We start from the raw sequence: 23,741 nt of genomic DNA, 5'->3' as shown, positions 1-23,741 counted from the left end.
ATACAGAGCCCCGATGATCTATTTGAGAAAAGGTTAAGAATTCTCTTGGAATAGGGAGTATCAGCTACTGATTAGAATGAAGTTCAATTCTTGGTTTCATTTCCTATTTAAGCAATGCCCCTGCCCTCTTCAGTGTTCCACTATACCCTCACCCCTTCCCAATTGATTGCTTTTTAAAATAAAAAAAAAATACTTATTAGAGGATCACTAGAAAGATTAGGGAGAGTAGTCCAGCCTGGCTGTAACTAGAAAAAAATTGATATATGCCCCAAACCTAGGCACACTTGAGCACTGACACCTTCCTCTACCCGAATGATGTGAGTTGACATGGCAACTTACTGCACTGTGCATGCAAAGCATCAACACAGAACTGCCAAAATAATGAAAGGGCAGAAACCCTTTTAGAACCCCTGGAGCCCTCCTGCTCCATGCCCCCATAGCAGTTGCCACTGAGACTATGTGTTGGAATGTGTATTTAGCAACAACAGTCTGTTATGAGTATATCTATGCATTACCAGCTATAACCACAGGGTTGTAGTGTGTTCTCGTAACAAATGTCTTACTACATCCTGTGTCTGTAAAGGAAGCTGTGGATAAAAACGTATGTGTTCTTCTTGGTGTGTACTAGCAAAGAGAGCCATTAGCCATGAGGGCTTCAGATGTATATCTGTTTCTCTTGCATTCTACATTGCTGCACACTAAGTAGCTAGTTTAACCACTTGCCGACCGCATGCTTATACCGTGCGTCGGCAAAGTGGCAGCTGCAGGACCAGCGACGCAGTACTGCGTCGCCAGCTTCAGGCTGATTAATCAGGAAGCAGCCGCTCGCGCGAGCGGCTGCTTCCTGTCAAATCACGGCGGGGGGCTCCGTGAATAGCCTGCGGGCCGCCGATGGCGGCTCGCAGGCTAAATGTAAACACAAGCGGAAATAATCCGCTTTGTTTACATTGTACGGCGCTGCTGCGCAGCAGCGCCGTAAGGCAGATCGGCGATCCCCGGCCAATCAGCGGCCGGGGATCGCCGCCATGTGACAGGAGACAGCCTGTCACTGGCTGCACAGGACGGATAGCGTCCTGTGAAGCCCGGCTTACCAGGGGGGGCCAGGTAGGAGAGGGAGGGGGAGGATTTCGCCGCGGAGGGGGGCTTTGAGGTGCCCCCCCCGCAACACCCGGCAGGCAGGAGCCATTAGACCCCCCCAGCACATCATCCCCCTAGTGGGGAAAAAAGGGGGGCGATCTGGTCGCTCTGCCTGCACGCTGATCTGTGCTGGGGGCTGCAGAGCCCACCCAGCACAGATCAGCTACAACAGCGCTGGTCCTTAAGGGGGGGTAAAGAGTGGGTCCTCAAGTGGTTAAATAACCTTTCTGACACTATGGGCCATATGCAATTCTCTTTTTCATCTGCGTTTTCACCTAGGAGATCATTTTTAATCTTCGATTTTAAATAACTTTCCAGCACTTTTCAACTAAAAAAAGGACCAAAAAGTAAATGAAAAAGTACAAACAAAATTATTTTGAGTATTTTCTGAGTTTCTGGTGGCTTAAAAGGCATTTTATTGACAAGTTTAAAAATATCACCTAGGAGAAAACTCATTTGAAAAAGTTAATTGCATATGGGCCTATGTCTATTTCTATGCCTCCGAGAGAAGCATGTTCAAAAAGTATACAATGTTGAGTCATGGTCCCGGCTGCTGCACAGAACAAAACTGGGTCGCAACCGCAGTCACCAAATATGAGTCATTTGTCTCAATGTATTCTTTTACAGTTGAGAGTTGCTTGGTCCTCTGTGAGTGGCAAGAAATATCACCACCCATATAAATACACAAATAAATCAAAACCCACTCTGCAGAAATTCCACTTAGCAGAAGATGCATTGTGCCACGTTCTTATTTGCCGAAGCTGAGATCACACTGTGACACTGAGCCGTGCGGGATGACTAAGCTAATATATTCATAAGTAGCAAATAGGTTCATGTGGAATTAGCCAGACTTTTTGCTGCAGCAGCCAGTGCAGTGATTAGTGAAAATGCTGATATTCTTTATGCGTTAATTTTCTCAAAAAGAATGTTAAATTTGACTTTCGAGTGGCATTGAAAAACATTTTGTAATTAGGGATGATCAATGAGATGCAAATTCTTCCAAAATTATGCAAATTTTTATGCAAATGTATGCAGGTTTAAAATTGACCTATTATTTTACATTTTGCATAAATTTGCATGAACGCGGAAGATTATCCTTATTTGTAATAAGTTTGTGATTTTTCATGCATTTTCACACTGAAAATAAACGATTTTGTCCTTTACAAGAATTTTTGTGGAAAAAAATATCATTTTTATGTTTTCACAAATTTTTTCCTTATTGTGAAAATACAAAGTATTTTCGCAAATATTTTCTCAAAATCGAAAATAGCATTTTCGTTGCAGAAATAACTTTGGCGAAAATTTGCACGCAACACTGGCAGCAGCTACTAGATCTGAGTTTTGCCTAAATTAAGTTTAATTGTGTGTTCAGAATACCGTCTCGATCAGCAGAATCATGACTCGTGAATTCAGCGCAAAGCTTGCCCCTTATTAAACAGTTAAACGTTTTCCCAAAAAATATATTGTCTGGAGTGAGTAAGGCTTTGGCTTCACATCATCCATCTCGTCTGTCTTGTCATTTTTACAGCCTTCTGTAATCCCATCTGTTTTTAAGAAACTTATTTTTCAATTATAAATAGATGAATAATTTAATAGTAAAATTGCAATGTGTTTGATGGAAAAGAAATCATGAAGTCACAATGACTTGTGTATGTACTGCCTTCTGTGTGCCGGGTGATGCAACTGAAATCAAGTGCCAGACAAAACTTTTTTCGGGTTTTGTTCTGAACAGAGTGGAAAACATTCTTGCTTTCTGTGTAGTTGGTGGTGAGATTTTTTCCTTACTTCTTGAGGTAACATCAGCATCACCGGCGTAACAATAACAAAGGCAGGCCTCGCAGGAGGGCCCAGAGGCTAAGGGGCCTCTCCTGGTAGTGGCGGCTCCTTGTGTGTGCTCACTCCCACCTCCCAAACTCCTCTTCTCCCCCCTGCACCTCTGAGACCATGCAGAGCAGTGGAGCGTATACTTTACCTAATTCTGGTGGGACAGGTCCTCTTCACTTCTCCTTGTAGCTGTGACGTGCATCCTATTAACTTGCGACTGTCTATCATATGACATTCAGTGTCAGGAGAGCCGGAAGATAATAGGCTGTACGTTATGCCTACATGGAGTAGTGAAGAGGACCTGTCCTGCTACAATTAGGTAAAATATATGCTATGTGGTGGTTGCCTTTGCTCTGCGCGATCGTGGGATGGGGGGGCCCACCTGTCAAATTTTAAGGGGGGGGGGGGCGGACTGTCCAAATTATGTTCCTGATCAGCATCAGAAATTCAGAGAATCTGTCCATAAATATTTTCAGTAGAGCCCCAACCCAGAGAAAAATACGGGTTTTGAGCAGTTTCCTTGAACCAATGACCTCTCTAAACTTTCTGTGTTTGCAGGTCACTACTTGTAGACATAAATAAAGAATGGATCAACCCTTTAAATGACTCCCACATTAGACATATAACTAGAAGAAGATCTACTACTACCTATAGAAAATGTAATTTATTGTATTGTAAATGTGCCTAAGAACATTAAAAAACTGGTTAAAAACAATGAAAACTCAAAGTGTGGGAAGGGTGCCATCAAGAGTCCAATTATACATGATGACCAGTTAATAATTCAATCAGTCATGGAAAAAATACTTGCCAAGAAGACTGTCAATTGATCAGAAAATGAATTTGAAGAATAGATGACCTCAAGAGGGAATACAGGTGAAGTCCAAATTAAAATATCGAGCAAAAGTTCATTTATTTCAGTTATTAAACTTAAAAGGTGAAACTAATATGTGAAATAGCCTCATTACATGCAGAGCGAAATACTTCAAGCTTTTATTTGTTATAATTTTGAGTGTAGATGTGTGAGGATCAAGGTCAGTTGGCTGAGACATGGACAAGGACTGGGCGTCAGAAGAGGCAGGAAGTTGGCTCTGTAGCTGAAAGAAGCATTGTCTGACTGATTGGATGGCTAGATAAAGCACCTCAATCCACTTGAAGTAGGTAACTGCATGGTGATGGATGTCACTTCCTGTTATGGTTGTAGGTATAAGAAGTCATGTGGAGAGTAACTTAAAGAGGAGCTGTTAGGTATAGGGTCTCAGAGAAAATAAACACATATATCAGTAGCTAAAGATTGGCTGTACTTACATTACATATGCATTTCACTGTCCACGTTTGGATTTCACAGAATTTGTATATAGTATATGCAGAGAATGATGCTCCTGACAGCTCATGGCAGGTTCCATGTTTGTGAAGCCAAATGTGTCGTCATGTCCTGCCTGCTTCTGATCACAGAACAGCTCATACTGAATAACACTAGTTTGCAGTGAATATTAATGAGCCATGTGGCTAGGAACAATAGCTGACTCCTGCAGTGTACTCTGCCCAGGAGATTTATCTGTGCTGTGGCTGGACTGAGTTTTAGAAGCTGCTGAAACTTGATCCCGTCTTCTCCTTAGCAGCCGAGGGGAGGGCCCCAGAATGCTTTGCAGTATGTTATGCGGCTTGCGGCTTGCTTAGGTCTAAGCATTGCTGATAAGCATACATCAAAGGTAAGATAGATCTTTATCTTCAGTAATGTCTTTTTGGCTTCCTTCTAAACTGTTTAACACAGGAGACTAGAGGTTTAAATTAGCTTCTGCAGCCTGACAGTTACTCTTTAAGACTAAGTAACTTGCTACCCTTGATACTGAGGGTTACCAGAACCTTTGGGAGAGGTATGATACAGCAACATGTAACTTAGTGTACATTTGTTGCCATGCAGTAGCTCAGTTGGGGATTCCTGAGAGGTTGCATGTAGAGATGCTCTGTAGTTATGTAGGAACTCTCTTGTAAAAGCTTTCTTCGAGTCTTTTGTTGCTTCTTTCAATCTCTTCTTTGGCTTGTGGATAATCTACTGAGGATTTCCTTTTCACTATGTTTCTTTCTTTTGTGAAGCATTCAAACTAAGATGAAACAAACAACCAGTAGTAGTGCAGCCTTAGCCCTGCAATTTGCTCTACAAATCAAGTCCCTAACCCCTGCTTAGCGACATGACTTTATTGCCAGCAGTTCCAGTGGGGGCTGCATCACTGCTGGAGGTAAACTTGAAAGAACTTCACTCTTAAAGTGTACCTGAGACAAGAAGCATCTCAGGTACCACACTTACGTGGGGCTTCCTTAAGCCCCCTTGAGGCCGCTCGTCCCTCGCCATCTCCCCGGGTGGCTCCTGTCAACCGTAATAGTGCCCAAAAGCCTGACCAAGTCGGTCTTCATTGCACATGTGGGGCCCGGCCAGGTGCTCTTCCCCATCTTCCTCCTGTGTCTGGAAGCATTTTGGGCTTGGGAGTGCGCCTGGCCGGGCCACACATGCGGGACAAAGAGCGACTTGGCCAGGCTTTTGGGCACTATTGTGGGGCGTGACAAGAGCCATCTGGGGAGATGGCAAGGGACGAGCGGCCTCAAGGAGGCTTAAAGAGAACCCGAGGTGGCTTAAAAAAAGAAAAAAAAACATACTACCTGCTCCACGCCGCTTCCCTGATAAATCTGCGCCACTCCATGCAATTCTCGGTGGCCCCATTCATCATCCACAGCTGGTGTAACCTTCAATCAACCACGGAGGAAAGCCAAGATGGCCGTGACCAGGAAGTACTTCCTGGGTCATGGCTTAGATGCATATTGGAGGATGTCGGCGGAGAGTGAAGTGACGGAGGCGGGGGAGCAATGCAATGGAGGAAGCGGAAAGGGGGAGTGAGGTATGGCGGAGGCGGGGAGCAGGTGATTGATGGCTGCAAGGGGGAAGACGAGGCTAGCGACAATCAGATTGTTGCTAGTCTGTCGCTAGTTTTTTTTTTGGGGGGGGGCAGCAGAGCCCAGGGGAGACTGGCATCGGCACTAGAAGGACACAGAGGCATGTCATTGGGCAGAGGACATGCCTCTGTGTCCTATAATCTATTTACAATCCACCTTGGGTACTCTTTAAGGAAACCCCAGGTAAGTATGGAACCTGAGACGCTTCTCGTCTCAGGTCCTCTTTAACTTTTGTTATGTTGATGGCAAAGACATATGAATGCAATAATCTCTAATGTCCTTCTTACCTGACTTCTTCACCTACATCTCAAATCTATTAAAAGCCTTTATCTTGGATCTACTTATAACAGCAAGAAGTACACACTTTTTGCATGAAACTGTGCCTGGTTCATTATCGACCATGCATTGCGTAGATGAGCCATACGGAAATAAACATAATATACTGTGTGTATAACATGGCAGTGTGAGCCACACAGATATTCACAAATCAGTGCTATAATAAAAACTGATGAAAAGAACTACATAAAATAAGACAGTAAAAGAACAAGCCAGAAGACTAAACCTTAGGGGCCAAGGTCCTCTACACTGCAACAAGAAGATGGAGTACGTCCTTGGTGGATTTTAATAAGCTTTTATTATCTTCTTATGGTGAAATCATAGACTGGTTTATTGAGAGCTCAACAGAGGTAGAAAGTTGAAAATAGTAAAGAGGATTATTATCTGTTGGAGGAAGTTCTGCAGAATATGATTATCATTTTTTTCTTACTCAAAAGAAATGTACTGTTCCCAGAAAATATGCCCTCGCTCACTTCAAGGTAATTGTAAACTCATAAATGTCTATAACATGCTTCCTAGAACACCGACCCATTCGCTAAGCTGGTGGAACTTTACGAAATATTACCTAATGAATAAAATTGCTTATTTTTTTACCATCAAACTCAGGAAATGTGCTGCAAAAATCAGATTACTAAAACATGTGCAATGCCACTTTTTTTTACAATATTACTTTAGAAATTATAGGTGAAAATCAAAAAATTAGGCTTGAAATATTTCACTTTGCATATAATAAGTCTATTTCATATAGTAGTGTCACCTTTTAAGTTGAACTACTGCAATAAATGGATTTTTGCACAACATTCTAATTTTTAGGGTTTCACCTGTATTTAGTCAGCGTTTAACCATTGCATAATATTTCCTCACTCTGATTTACAAAATCAGAGTTAATTAATACAACGCATACTTGGATTACTGATTTTAGCTCTACAGGACTGATTTATTTATATAGTGCTTACATTTATTGCAGCGCAAAGATCATGTTCTATTCACACAAAAATTTGGTGATAGGGATTATATTGTAAACTTCTCTCATGGAAAGTTACTGATTATGTGGCATTTTCACAAAAAATTGGTAAAATATAAATGCTCAGACAGCTTCGCTTAACGTGCGTTACAGAAGTTACATACTCAATGTAAATATAACTACGCAACATGCATTATGTAATTTGCGTAACACTGGTAAAATTTATGTGCGCTGCCTGCGCACCTGAGTTCCCACATTTTTAAGTGAATAGACTTTATAGTCACTAAGTTTCTTAGAGAGAAGCTCACAATCTATTCCCAATCCCAATCATAATCTGATGTGCCTATCATAGTCTAAGGCCAATTTTAAAGGGGCCAACTAACTTTCTTTCTTTCTTGTTTTTTTATAAATATGTACTGTCACTGTAATTAATATGATCTCACTGTGGGAAATCCAGGGGCTTCCTGGGTGGGATCGTTGAACATAAAATGTTATTTTACCATAAAACGAGAATATATATATATATATATATATATATATATATATATATATATATATATAACCACCATTTCCTGTAAGGGGATGTAGCTACATGCTAATTTGGGCTCTGGTGAAGATTGTTACACAGGCGTTATGCCAGGTAGTTATTGCTTGCCAGCATTACTGTACATTGTGTTATTTTAGTTACACCAGAGGCACGCTTTCAGAGAGCCGTCAGATATCCACTACTATTCAGAGGTATAAGTGGCGAAGCAGGTCATTGCGGGGCCCGGGTTTAGCGGCAGGCACTGAATGTGGACACCTTCATAGCTCTAGTGCTATGCTGCATGCCCTGCCTAAGAGTGATTCAGGGTCCTTATTGATCCCCCACTACTCCGCATGGGGTGTGTACAGAGTGGGGTGTCACTATCCTCCAGGTACTCTTACAACATCACACAGGAACAATGGATTGCTTGTAAGTGGGAATGCGTTCTTATAGAAGCGCTCTGTAGTCACATAGACCTGCACTATGAGACTAGTGAAAAACATATCAACCGACAACGCAATCAAATATCATAAGTCAGTAGGGTGGCTGATGCAATGAACTATACAACAAGGAGGTGCTAATACATAAATATAGAGTGACCTATCTCCCCGGTGCTCGACATGTTTCACCCGAAAGGCTTCGTCAGGAGAGTGATAAACAACCACAACCCCTACCCAACTATATCTATCCCAGCAGCAAAATAGCCCAAGTTAGAGCTCTGCTGGGGTTTTTGTTGACTACTAATCTTCCCTCCTTCAGTAAAGGGGTCCATTCTTCAGATTGGGTATTTTGTGGCTACACTTGTTATAGATGTGAAAATCATGATGGCCACACTTGTTTTATGAAGCTTTCTAGATGAGCCCCAGGCTGTGAGGGGATACAAGGGAAAATGTGTGAACACTGGGGGACCTCATGAAGGTTTTACTGGGGCCCCATGATTTGTAGTTACGCCCCTATACTGTACAATCAATCAGGGTGAACTAAATACCCTAACACTTAAAAAAATCACTTCCTGCTCTATATCTTGTGCAGAAAATAAACAAAAATATAATAGAAATCAACATATAAAAGAAATCAACAAAAAAAAGTGAAAAAAAGCAATAAAATCAAGGTAAAAGGCCATCAAGTTTTCCAATCTCTCTAACATGGACAAGTAAAGGACAGTTTTTCTTTAAATAAATATAATAGAAGACTAGGAATAGTTGTCTTAAACTAGATACGTAGATAGAAATTCTAACATTAACACTTCTCAGTCCATACTTGCCAACATAGCCCAGAGCATTTGAGCAATTATAGCGATGTACGTGAGTGGAAAATTTAGAAGGACAGACTAACTAAAACGGTTCATTAATTCAATGTTTCACAGATGGTCCACTGTCATAGTGTGTCAAGAAAGATGATTGGACGAGTATGTGTGGCTCACTCAGATTGCATATTTTGGCAGATGGGCCTCTTGACTGGACTGAGATCAACATTTTCTGGGTTGTGCACCAAGGCAGAGGTCCCAGCCCCTGTCTGGAATTTTTGCAAAAGATAGACTTTCTCTGATACTTTTCTCATTTTTTTTTTTACAATACACAGTTTGACAATAAAAGTAAGAATGGAAGAAGAAGATAGAGTCATAACATACATCCTATATTTATTTCTTTTAACATTATATATGTAACTTTATTATAGCAGGCATTGAAATCAGTAAAGGCAGCAAATCCACAACTACCGTAACTCTTGACCTTATTTTTTTTAAAAAGAAAATAAATTGAATTCACTCATTTTTTTTTCATTTGCGGAATATATCATAATTTTTAATAGACAAAAAGTTTTATGCATTGCACTTGTACTGTTTTTGAAATATGTATTTTTAATAACCGTAGCTGGCTGCTTTTAGGAAGGAACGGATGCAAAAAAAAAAGACACAACGCAGAATACAAAACAACACAGAAAAACGTGCCTGGTTATCGCAGATATAAGTGTGAAGGTCTCCTTACTGTAAACTCCGCTTCCTGTAGTTGGGCATACACTTAAGGATTGCCACCCAAAGTAGCAAAATGATTCATTCTTCTCAGAGAGGTATCGATTTTTACCAGGCACAGTACATTGATTTTCAATAGATCCCAACATAGAACCCAATGACAACTGATTGCTCCGAAGCATTGCACAGTTTGAGGCAGTGCAATGCTATGGGCATTGTTCTCTTGCCCAGGATCGGGTCAACTTAGTATGCGCAGATTGACCAAGAGACAGGTCTCTCTCTGATCTAATCTCATCAGTGAAAGATCTGTTGGCTGCCCACACACAGCAGGTTAATGCATGAAATCTTTCAGGAATAGGCCTTGTGACGCCGCCTCCGTCCCTGTCTCTCAAAATGTATATACACCCCCTGTGCCCGCGCATTTAAATACTTTATCTGTTTGCTGGCACTGCTAGTGTCCAGCTGTGCTTCCGCACTACTGGCATCTGGCGCTCTTTATGTCGTCACAAACGCACCCCACATGCTGTACGGCGGCAGCCACATAGGGTGCCAAAGTGGAAGATGGAGGGCTGGACAATAGGGGTGACAGTGGGCAGGTAAAATATTTGAATGCACGGATGTTTGAAATGAGTACACTGAAGTATTTTGTAAAACAATCGGCATTAGGCTCGGTTCACACTGGCAATTAGTGGCAAGTGGATCTGTGAAAACTGATCTGATTACTGGTTGAGCATATCTGTTTATTGCTCAGCTGCTTCCATTCCGTTTACCCATATCCCTCCCCCCCCCCCCCCCCCCAGACCCCCATCAGCAAAGTGAATTTTGTTGGCTAAATCAGTCCGTTTCTACACTAGTATAAGGAATTGTCCGTTTTCTCATTGTCCCTAATGCAGTGCTTCAGCTTCCATTTCTGCTCCGCTGGGCTCCGTGTGAATGGATCCAAAGATTAAAGTGAACCAGAGATGAACCACCTTCATGTATTTTACCATATAGATCAGTGGGAACATTAGAGAAAACACCTACCATTCTTTCTGTTTCATTCTGCACTGCACAGCTTGTTTCTTATCAGACCTGATAAAATCCCTGACTGAGCATTCAGTCTAGCTTTGCTATAATGACTCAGCTATAATGATTCCTGAGCAGAGCCAGCAGGGGGCAAGCTTGGACTTGAAAAGACATGAGAGAACACAGACTGAGCTATAAATATTCCTGAGCAAAGCCAGACTGAATGCTCAGTCGGGGATCTTATCAGGGCTGATTAGAAGCAAGCTGTGCAGTGCAGAATGAAACAGAAAACAAGGTATGTGTTTTCTCTAATGTTCCCACTGATATATATGGTAAAATACATGGGGGTGCTTCGTCTCTGGTTCCCTTTAACATTGGGTCCGTTAGGATCCGTTCCGTTAGGATCTGCGAATGGGCTGTTTTTTAGTGCTAATGTGAACAGGTCCTTATACATTAATGCACACCTTGAGCAGTCCAGGCAGTGGAATAATTAATGTTGCTGTATGTAGTGGGATGGCAGGATAACGTGGTTAATCTGCATCTATCACAATTCCTGCATAATTCATGCAGGCTGTAGCCTAGGATGGCAGGACTGCCAAGGCCAGATACCAGCCAAGGTGCGGAATTAAACGTTATTTATAGTGTCACTAATGGAAACCTGCCTTATTATTGACTGATATTTACAGTGAAAATACTGGCATGAATAACTAGTGGGATAGGCATGGGGGGAGGGACTGTCAGGGAATGTGTTCTTAGAAGGCAATGCACTGTTTAGTCAGCACACTGCAGAATGATCTAATTAAAAATATTCTTCATCATAGTCCACACTACTCTCCGATAGTCTGTTTAGCAAACAGAGCCTATTAAAAGTGGCTTTTATTAGATGACTCTATAATGTTTTGGTGAAACGTGAAAATTTTAACTCATTTGGTGGTTCCATTCACTCAGTAGCTACACCATTCTCCACCCCATTCCTGGCACATAATATCAAAACAGTGTAACACCCATAAATGCGTAGGAGGGTTATGTGCTTGGTGCATCTTTGTACTGCTTTGCTGGTGGTCTATTTCTTTTTAGTGTACTTTTGTATAGACTTTGAATTTTATTCTGCTCTTAGCCTTGATATGCCATAATGGGGGTGTAATATTCGCATTGAAAATTCTACTTTTGACTATATACAGGATCTTCTAAAAAAATTAGCATATTGTGATAAAGTTCATTATTTTTTGTAATGTACTGGTAAACATTAGACTTTCATATATTTTAGATTCAAATACACACAACTAAAGTAGTTCAAGCCTTTTATTGTTTTAATATTTATGATTTTGGCATACAGCTCATGAAAACCCAAATTTCCTATCTCACAAAATTAGCATATTTCATCCGACCAATAAAAGAAAAGTGTTTTTAAAACAAAAAAAGTCATCCTTCAAATAATTATGTTCAGTTATGCACTCAATACTTGGTCGGGAATCCTTTTGCAGAAATGACTGCTTCAATGCGGCGTGGCATGGAGGCAATCAGCCTGTGGCACTGCTCAGGTGTTATGGAGGCCCAGGATGCTTCGATAGCGGCCTTAAGCTCATCCAGAGTGTTGGGTCTTGTGTCTCTCAACTTTCTCTTCACAATATCCCACAGAATCTCTATGGGGCTCAGGTCAGGAGAGTGGACAGGCCAATTTAGCACAATAAAGAAGTTTTGTGGGAGCCAGTGCTGAATCTCCCAGGCTACAGAGGACAGGGAAGCCTCATTGGGACCCTGGTGCTCCCCCCCCCCCCCCCCAAGCCAAGTATCCCCCAGAGGTTCTTTTTACAGATCCCCTTTAACTACACCATTGTCCTTACAATTGAGGTCAAAAATTAATAAAGTGACAATTCAAGAGAGAAGCTTTGTGAATGGACCTCATCCTAATATCACCACAGGGATGGAGATGCTGCCTTGTTTGTTTACATGCTCCAAACAGCCGGAGGCCGGGCCTCAGCATGTATTTCTATGGTGTGAAACATCCCAGGAAAGTAGGGACACTAACTTTTTTACAGCACTGTGACAGGGGACATTTGTTTTATCTTTCAGCCAGACAAAGGTGAACACTGTTTTTTAACTCTAAAGGAAAATGACCTTGTTTATGCGGACGTTGACAGGGTTGTATAAGAGGATATATTTATCTATCTCTCGGGAATACTGATGTTCCTACCTCATCGCCTCACTGGCCCGCTGCAGCTATATCAAGGGGCTATCGTGCTCACTTCTGCGTTTTTCATTAAGTTTAGTCATAAAATGCAGCATAAGGAGAAAATATCATAAGAAAACGCTGGGAAGTGCAGAAAAGGAACATTTCACCGCTGGAGTCTCTGAGAGCTAGAAGAAGCTATAGAACGCCTCATCGCCCCAGTGTCCATCCATAATGACATATCAGCTTTGGTGTACTTGGCCTTCACATGAAAGAAGCGTGAGGAAATGTACACTTTCAGTCAGTTAGTGGCTTTCTGCTATTTTCTTTTGTTGGCCATTGTATACAATTTACAATGTCAGAAGAATGACTAATGTATATGTACTGTAGCTGAAGTGACCTTGAATGCCTTTTCCTACCGATCGGCATGCCGTGCTGAAACACGGGGAGATTTGTTAACCTTGCTGCAGGGTAAAGTTATGTCCAGGGGCTTAATTATAGGAGAGAAGTCCCCCTGCAACCTGCAGGGGGCGCAGAGCTGTGTGGGCCCTCTACTACTAACCTTACCTCCCTCCTATGCAGGGAACCATCCTTCAGATATGGTGTTTTGTGGCTACACGTGCAATGGGTGTGAATATCATGATGGCCACCCTTGTTTTATGACCCTTGTAAGATGGGTAGTGTTGAGCCAAAATTTTCGTAATTTCGCTTTTCCTTAATTATGGATGTGAATTTTGCCACTACAACACGAATTTGTAATTTCGTTATTGCCATACAAACTGTAATTCAGAATTCGTTAGCGAAATTTCGGTTTCGTAATTTTGGCGCAAATTTTGTATTTTCGTGTTTGCTATAGAAACAAAGTTATTTTAATTATGAAAATGAATGTAATTTCATTTCTAATAGTAATTATGCACATTTAGGTAATAACTAAACTCGTTGCAATATATGCAATATGCAAAAAACTGGTTGCAATATCTGAGATTAAATGTATCTGGAGGCTCTACCTGCAGCCACTTCTAAGACAGGTGCTCTTTGTCAAGGTGCACTTAGTGGTCATGCATGCTGAGACACTTGGTTTTGGGCCTTGCAATATCTGATAATGCAAAGGTCCCTGCAAGCGCTGTCGCTTTAAATGTATCAGGAGGCTCTGGACTGGAACACAGTTTCGAGAACAGACGAATTTCCGTGTTAAACACGAAATTCTGATTTGTTTGTGTTACGTAAACGATTGTAATTACAAAAAACTATTGTAATTATGAAATTCCCCATAAACTGTAAATTTTGCATCATTTTGTGAAATTTGCGAAATTTCGATTACAGCCGTAATTGTAATTTTGTGAAATACGCTAAATTTCACGTAATCGTAATCTGTCCACAAAACCTGTCCAACCTACATTTCTGATCTTACTCAGAGGTACACACCTAGCCGCTCACTCCGTTCCTCCAATGAACTTCGCCTGACCGCCCCCCCCCCCCCCGCATCACACAGTCCCATGCACGCCTCCAGGACTTCTCAAGAGCTGCTCCAACACTATGGAACACCCTACCTCCACCCATTAGGGCAGCCCCCTCCTTCAAAACCTTCAAGAAGGCCCTCAAAACTAACCTTTTCACTCTTGCCTACCACCCCTCACAATTGCTCTAAACCCACAATGGAACTCTGGTCCCCTACCTTTCGTGTCTCTACTTCTCCTAGATTGTAAGCCTTTGGGCAGGGTCCTCCTCCTTTTGTGTTCTACCTGATCATGCACCTTCATTACTGTGCACCCATGCTATGCATCTGAGTGAACCTAATTTGCCTAATCTCCATGCTCCCCTCCAGTGACTGACTAAGCATTACCTTGTACTCATACTGTGCTGTGTGATCTGGTTTTCTTGTATTCCTGTATTGTTATATTGCTGTATGTCACCCCTAAATATTGTCTGTGACCTAAATAATGTCCAGCGCTGCGTAATATGTTGACGCTTTAAAAATACAATAAGTAATAATAATAATAGGTCATTACGCTCATCACTAAAGATGGGCCCTCAGTCTTTAAGGGCACCAAGGAGAGGCAAGGGAAGGAGTGTGAACATTGGTGGCCCCTATCAAAGTTTTGCTGGCGGGCCCCATAATTTGTAGTTACATCACTGGTTATGTCCAAATTCACATCTAAAACTAACATTATATAAGTGGGTGTTTGTTTACGCTACGGAACACTTTGTAAGACCTTGTGTCAGCTTAAAGCAGGGGTCCCCAAACTTTTTCGGTCAAGGGCCGAGTCAACATACTTCAGACTGCTGGGGGGGCCAGAACATACATAAAATGATGTTAAAAACATTACATTTAATCTAGGTATTGATTCCCCCAATAATACCCAGAGAAGAACTCCCAGCAGCAGCCATTTGTCTGCTGAAGAAAGTCTTTGTGCACCAGACAGTGAAACATACCCAGGTGACAACCTGCCATCCAACTGGACAGCAGTGTCACCTGATGCAGAATTAGATTGTAAGCCAGTGAATGACTGCTCGTTTGCTTCTACAGTATGTGGATGGGTGGTGCCAGCACTGCTATTCTATATGCGGGATGCCAATATTTAAAGGTGCAGTGGTGCTTATCTATAAGCTATACATTTTGTGTTTGGTGGCCAGTGAAAAAGGCTCGGGGAGCCACATTCGGCCTGTGGGCCTTAGTTTGAGGACCACTGGCTTAAATCGTTAAAAGTGGATGGCAGTGTGCAGATAGATGTTTGTGTGTGTGTAGCCTGTACACACCGAGGGATTGTTGTCTCCCGGCCATGATCGGGACTCGATCCCTCAGGTGACAGGGCAAAGCTGATGCTTACAGATGCATTACTAGCCTCCAGGTATGATTATGGTTACAAACAAAATTTGATACGATTTTTTCCAAAATTTCACTTTACGATTTCACATCGTAATTGTCAATTATGATATGAAATTCAAGCTCATCCTACCATTTTTTATTAATTCTTACATAATTTTTGCAATTACAATTTTGATCGTAACTACGAATCTGAATGTTGCATTGTTTTTTAAGCTATGTGAAATGACGTTCATGGAATTCACTTATGTATTTTTAACAAATTGCCGCATAGATGCCTACATGTGCAAAAATGTATTGGCATGTATGTGAAAATGAGTAGGCATGATTAAAAACATTTGCACATATGTTGAGGAATACGTACTGTAGATGCAAAATTGTAAGCCAATGATAATTGTCCATTCTAATTTGGATTCCGTGTAAAATGAATTTTGCAGTAGTTTGAAATTTCATGCTATGAATTTGCATCATAATTGTGAATTTTGCTGCTATATTACTACTAGGCAAAATTCAAGATGATGATTGTAATCTACTAATTACGATTACGCAAAATTTCACAACGGCCATACATAATTACAATTTTGACAATTAATAGATTTTGTGTAATTGTAACGATTGTGGAATTATCTCCAAGGTCAGCTCGCAACATGTGCGCTGACACTGCGGAAACCCTCCACAAGCGCTTGGAAAGGGAACCCAGCTTTGGTGCAAATGCACCTGTAGAGAGGAATTCCAAACCCGGCAGATGGAGCTGTGGAGTGCATAGCAGCAAACCCTCTGCACAGCCACAGATGCCAATAGAAATTGTACGAATTGAAGCAGTACAGAGCAAGATAGCCTCTCTCGAGAGAGAGAGTGAGCACAGAGACAGAATGTATGTATGTCCACCAATCTAGTCGCCACCCGGTGACGGTTAACATACAACAGCGAAGACCAAGTGAGAAAGCAATCGCAAGAATGGCAATTGCTAATAGAGACACCAGACTGTGTAAAGACAGATCATAGAAAGAATAAAGACAGAACCAATTAACAAACTGTAATCCAACACGAAGGAACAGACAGGACTAGCTACACGCGGTCACCACACGTTAAGCGCATAAGCGACAAAGCGCGTGCAAGGCACGGTCACCGCATGTTAAGCGCAACAGCGACAAAGCGTACCAACCCTGACTAACAAATGAAACACAAAAAATGACGTCAGACAAATAACCCAAACGCTTGCTAATCGGTTGCCTTACACCAGACAACAGCAAGCGTTTGTGCTAGACAAGACAGACTGAAGGAGTAACCAGTAGCAACCGCTGCTCTGGCTACACTCCAAGACAGAGTACCGAGAGATCCACCACCTCTACCGCTAGGGCGAATGCGATCCCAACAGACAGACAGATGGAGCAACCAGTAACAACCGCTGCTGTGGATTACACTCCAAGTCAGAATACAGAAAGATCCACCGCCTCTAGGGTGAATGCATCCAGACCGAGCAATTCACTGTCAGCCGCCATTGGAGAAAGTGCAATCGCAACACATAGGACAGAACTAGGCAATGCAGATAATAACAACCTGACTGCGCTACAAGGAATGCTAGTGCACTCCAAAGGATAACTACTCTAAGACAATATTTAGCAAACAATTAGCAGAGGGGCTTTAACTCAAGGTAAGTCCAGCAGAACCAAACCTTTATGACCAGCAGGGAATTCTGGGAGGAAATGGCATTTATACTGCAAGCCTTCAAAAGAGGCAGAGCTATCAATAACCAGATGAGTGAATGCAAATCCCTCACCAGCAAGTCTGAAACTTGCAGAATGAAAACAGGTCTCCTTTTATAGGGACCTGCAGCATGCAGACTTAAAAAATGGTCAAAAAGCTGCCTGCCTGTGCAGACAGCAGAACAGATCATTACAGTAATCCATTCGTAATTTCTCATAATTTTCATGTAATGTTGTGCCAAATTTAGCTGATAATAGCAAAGCCACCATACATGCAATAATCACCTAAGATGCTAGGTATGTTAATGGTGAAAAATGGTTTATAAACTCAGAAAAATTACAGTTTAAACACCAGTTTTTCTTTGCATTTTTAAAATTGATTTTCTCAAAAACAATATGGTCTTTATTTTTTATTTTTTTTACTTATTCCTATTATTCCCCTTAAAATACCTACATGATGAAAGCCTGTATTGGGGCGTTGCAATTAACTGCTAAAGTCAGCACGAAATTACGCAAAAATGAAGTGAAATGTGATTACATTTACATGTGAAATCAATTACGATTTTTCCAGTAATTTTGCCATAGGCCTCAATTCACTAAGCTTTACTGCATTCAGTAATGCTGAAAACAGATGATTTTACCTATCGGCTATCGCCTTCGCAAATTTTAATTTACTAAACCTATTACCGCACAGAAAATTATAATTACTGACTAGTGAGGTAAATTACCAACTGGTGCGGCAATTGCCTCAAGAAATGTCAAGGAATTACAATACACAAAGATTACCCCATTTAGCAAACCAAGAAAAAGTGTTCAGTATTTTTCTCCAGCTCTGACCAGCCAATAACTCACTCTTTCTATGCTTTCTCCATGTGATAACATTGACAGACGGCCAATAGGGAGAGCCAGGCAACCAACAGGGAAAGACACAGCCTGCTTCTCATCCTGATTTGGTCTGATACCCTGGAAGGTGGGACTTTACTGTAGCAGAGCAGGGGAAAAGACTTTTTATGAGGATTTTCTGCATCCCTTTAGATGTGAAAATCTGTATACTCTTATACAGAAGAGCTCCGCCTGGTGGCTGCAGCACATCTAAAGCGATGGCAGGGATGCACTGGACAGAAAACCCAGAGTCATACACCCAGCTCCCTGCCTCACCACTGACCTGCTCCACAGCTGATAAGTGACACTTACGGAACAGGGCTTATTGAATTGAGGCATGTTTGCTTGGTAAATTTTACCGACCAGAATGATTTTACTGAACCGTCAGAGAAGAATTACCACAAAGTCTAGAACTGCGCTTCATAAGTCCCCACCTCTATAGAAATTGGGTTTGATAAATTCCCTCTATAGAGACTTTCCAGCAGTGAGGATCCTAGCTTTGCTGCAATGCATATAAAGGCGGGCTTGCTTGTTGGTGAGACATCTGCCTGTTTATAGCCGGCATTAGCGATGGAAGCAAATTGTGATGTATTATTAAAATGCTTTATTCGCCAAGTGACTTTGAGGATAAGTGATACCTTTGCAAGGCTCGCTAGGTTTATAGCTCATTATGCATGTTTATATGGTAATATCTGCTGGTTTAGTATGAAGTTGTGCCGAAGCCAGGATAAGCCCATTAATTGAATGTGTACGCAGCACTTAATCTGGCTCTTGCTATGGGTTGGAGCCTCCTTCACAGCTGTGAGGCCAATCCAATTAAATGTGTGATTATTTATCATCACTAACAAAAACAGTGCTATTGCAAACAGATGTTTCCTCATTTATTACACAATACTGCGCAAAAAAGGCAATTAAGTTTTAATGGGATGGATGTACATCATCATTAGTCCTGCTCTGGGGTTGGATGTCCCGGGATGCAAATCCTGAGATACTGGTTATATGTAGAGAGGATCAATCTTCCTCCAAGCAGGATTAATGAAATCTAATGAAATCAGAATCATTTATTTTATTTATTTCGCCAAGTGTAAAAGGAGTTGTACCCATAATTGGTTTTGGCTCGTACAGGTTCTGGAAGGAGGGCGGTTGGATGGTGAGCGTAAAGGTGTGTGGGGGGGGGGGTGTCCAAAAACAAAGAGCCAGGGCTGCCATACTACGTCACCACCAGTCAAAAGGCAACCAATCAGTTTATCAGGGGATAGGCTGAAGATCTTTAATTGACAGGTCATGATCAGCCTGCACAGCAGTACGGTAATATATCTACAGAGTTCCCCAACCCTGTCCTCAAGGCCCACCAACAGTACATGTTTTGCAGGAAACCACAAACATACACAGGTGAGGTAATTAGTGTCTTAGCAGAGCTGATTAACTACCTCTCTGGATTTCCACAAAACATGCACTGTTGGTGGGCCTTGAGGACAGGGTTGGGGAACATTGATTATAATATTAGATATAAGTTAAAGTGGACCTAAACTCTTGCAAAGGACAGAAGAAAAACATAGAGAAATACACCCTGTATGTATTTAGAGAGTTTAGCCTGTCTAATTCATCTGTGACTAATCAAAAGTTGTAATTTGATATCTCAGTTGTGTCAGCTGACTGCCTGTTAACAATATGTCTGCTTTAACCAGTTCCCGCCCACGTCACGCCAATGGGCGTGGCCACGGTGGCAGCCCGAGGACCGATTAACGCCAATTTCACGTAAAGTCCTGGGGCTGTGTTTTGCAGGAGATCGCGCGCAGGGTGCGCGCGCATCTCCTGCTTGGTGGGCGGAGCAGAGCTCCGCCTTCAGTCTCCGAGCGGCGGTTGCCGCTCTGGAGACTGTTAGACGGCGTAATCGCCGTCTATTTACATGTACAGCGCTGCGATCAGCAGCAGCGCTGTACTGGGGACGGCTGTGTGACACGGCTGTCCCCTCCTGAGCAGCACAGGTGATCGGCTGTCCTAGGCTGAAGCCTATGACAGCTGATCACAGGGATTGGCTAGCGGGGGGAGGGAGGGAGGGGGGTTTACAATTCATTAAAACAAAACAACATTTTTGAAGAAAAAAAAAACACAAACAAACAAATACAAATAAACAAACAAACATTGGGGGGGGGGGGGGGGGCGATCAGACCCCACCAACAGAGAGCTCTATTGGTGGGGAGAAAAGGGTGGAAGAATCACGTGTGTGCTGTGTTGTGCCGCCCTGGAGCTTGGCCTTGAAGCTGCAGTGGCCAATTTATTGAAAAATTGCCTGGTCTTTAGGGGGGTTTAACACTGCAGTCCTCAAGAGGTTAATGAAAGAAGGAAGTAGACAAACAGCAGATTTATTGCAGGATTTGTAGCAGCTGTAACAAAGAAATGTTTTTTCTTTAAAGGTTATTATGCTGTTGCTTATCTTTTAGAGCAGAGAGAAAGTTCTGAGTTCAGGTCCACTTATAGTTCTGAAGTAGGATGATACCACTTATTGGCTAATTTTCAGACCCGGATTTACATCACAGGAGCCTGTAGGCACAGATGTCCTGGCACCTTATACTTCGCCCTCCAAGAACCTACTAACACCACGAAAACCGCACTGCAAGTGCGCTGGCTGCCCCAGCTGTCACTTCTCCCTTACTTCCCTTGCCCATCATAGGTAGCTAAAGGTGCCCCTTAGCATTAGGTAGACAGATGTACCCTCAGTATTAAGTTGCCCCCGACCTATGGGATATCTTGTTAATGGAATGCCGACACCCTAATGAGTAACCTCTCATTTACTCAGGGCTCTGCATAGGGAAGGAGGGAGGTGCTCTGGGAGGGGAGTAAGCCACCTCTCCAGTATGAGGCACCTGTAGGCACGTGCCTACGGTGCCTTATGGTAAATCCAGCCCTGCTAATTTTATAAGTCTCATCCTGTGTACTCAGTGGTGAGACATGATCACATGACCATGACCAAGCAGTCAGAGAAGTACAGATCGATCATTTGATGAATCATTCAGTTGCTTCTGCAGGACTTCTCTTCACAGTTGGATAGTGTAATGGTTAAAGACCCTGCCTCTGACATAGAAGACAAGGATTCCAATCTCATCTCTAGATATTCTGTAAGCCAGTACCTATTCATCAGTATAGAGTCATTGGGCAAGACTCCCTAACACTGCTAATGACTACTGAACACACCCCTAATGGCTGCGGCTCTCAAGCGCTTTGAGTCCAACAAGAGAAAATCGCCAAATGTTGGAAATATTTTGATTATTATTAATGCAACCTACAGACAGCATTTGGCATGTACAAACCCTCTGTACTTGGTGAATTCTGATCACCGAAAGCTCTACATAAGTTGACACCTCATTACGTTTCCTCATTAATCTCCAGATACCATCCCACCCAGAACCTTCACTCCGCCTAGGAGACCCTCTTGTCCTCTGGCTTAGTCATCTACCCTTACTCCTGCAATCAGGACTTCTCATGAGCTTCACTCCTCCTTTGGAATGCTTTCCCACAGTCTGTCCATCATTCTCCAAGCCTGTAAACCTTCAAACATACTTTAAAAACCCACCTGTTCAGACAAGCCTATCATTTTCTTTACATTGAAGTGATCATGAGAAAATTGGATCTTGAGGAAACAGACATTGGCGTGAAAATTGGTGGATGGAACATCAACAACTTTCGGTATGCTGATGACACAACACAATGGAATCAAAGATGAAAGTGCAAAGTTCGGCCTCCTCCTGAATATCAAAAAGACCAAGATCATAACAACAGTAGATGACACTGACAGCAATATCAAGATAGAAGTTGACAATGAAAAGATTGAGTGTGTGCTAGCATTCACCTTTATCGGCTCTCAGATCAATCAAGAAGGTGATTGTAGTCATGAAATGAAACGTTGGATAACCGTCGTCGTCAGAAACACAATGGTAAGCATGAACCAAAGTATGGAAAAGCAAAAGACATTAGACCAAATGTAGACTGCCAGCGTTTTCCCCATAACCATGTATGGCCAGGGCCAGATTTAGGCCTAGGCCGCCTAGGCCATGGCCTAGAGCACCACAGGAGGAAGGGCACCAAAGCAGCAGGCTAAACTGGTGCAGCATTTGCAAGCTTGCAAATGCTGCAATGCAGGGAGATCAGGCGAGCCCCTGATCTCCCTGCTGCCAGCCACCTGTGTAGTGGCCACCTTGCTCTCTGTACACGTTGGTGATGTGGTGGGCAGCTACGGACTTGGACAGCATTGGAGACGGAGGGAAAGCTTCTGCACTGGAGACGAATGGTGAAATGAGTGACACAGATGGCTGCTGCAGTGTGAAGGCAAGTTGGATACCTATACTGAAAGGTGGGGGTGGGAAAAGGAGGGATTAAGGGAGTCATCTGGCTACCTATACTGTAGGGAAAGTGGGGAAGAGTCATCTGACTACATATACTAGAGGGAAGGGGGAGGGGTCATCTGGCTACCTATAATGGAGGGAAAGGGGGAGGAGTCATCTGGCTACCTATACTTGGGGGGTCATCAGGCTACCTATACTAGAGGGAAGAGAGGAGGGGTAATCTTGCTACCTATACTGAAGGGGGGCGGCCGGTGACAGTGGCCTAGGGCGGTAAAGAGTACAAATCCGGCCCTGTGTATGGCTGCGAGAGTTGGACCCTAAGAAAAGCAGATAGAAGAAAAATCGACTCCTTTGAGTTGTGGTGCTGGCGAAAGTTGCTTTGCAATCCACGGAAAGCAAGGTTGACAAGCAAAGAATTATTGGAACGAATAGGACCAGACATGTCACTGGAAGGCAAGATCACCAGACTCAGACTCTCATATTTCAGCCACTTGATGCGATCAACAGGGGCGTAACTAGAAATCACTGGGCCCCCCTGCGAATATTTGGATGGGGCCCCCCCATAGGTGCCAAAGAATCGTAATGGGGCAGCGTTTCACTGTAAATTAATTGTAAAGTGGGCAGCATTTTACCAGACAATCGTAATGTGGGCCAGAAAATCGTAATGTGGGCAGAGTTCACCAGAAAATCGTAATGTGGGCCTTTAGAAAATCATAATGTGGGCAGAGTTCACCAGAAAATCGTAATGTGGGCACCAGTCACCAGAAAATAGTAACGTGAGCAGCAGTCACCAGAAAATTGTAACGTGGGCAGCATTCACCAGACAATCGTAATGTGGGCAGCGTTCATCAGAATATCGTAATGTGGGCCAGAAAATCGTAATGTGGGCAGAGTTCACCAGAAAATTGTAACATGGACAGCATTCACCAGACAATCGTAACTTGGGCAGTGTTCACCAGAAAATCGTAATGTGGGCCAGAAAATCGTAATGTGGGCAGCGTTCACCAGAAAATCGTAACGTGGACAGCATTCACCAGACAATCGTAACGTGGGCAGTGTTCACCAGAAAATCGTAATGTGGGCCAGAAAATCGTAATGTGGGCAGAGTT

Source organism: Hyperolius riggenbachi, chromosome 1 (assembly GCF_040937935.1).
Source record: "Hyperolius riggenbachi isolate aHypRig1 chromosome 1, aHypRig1.pri, whole genome shotgun sequence".
Taxonomy (NCBI): Eukaryota; Metazoa; Chordata; class Amphibia; order Anura; family Hyperoliidae; genus Hyperolius; species Hyperolius riggenbachi.
Note: the sequence above shows the minus strand (reverse complement) of the source record.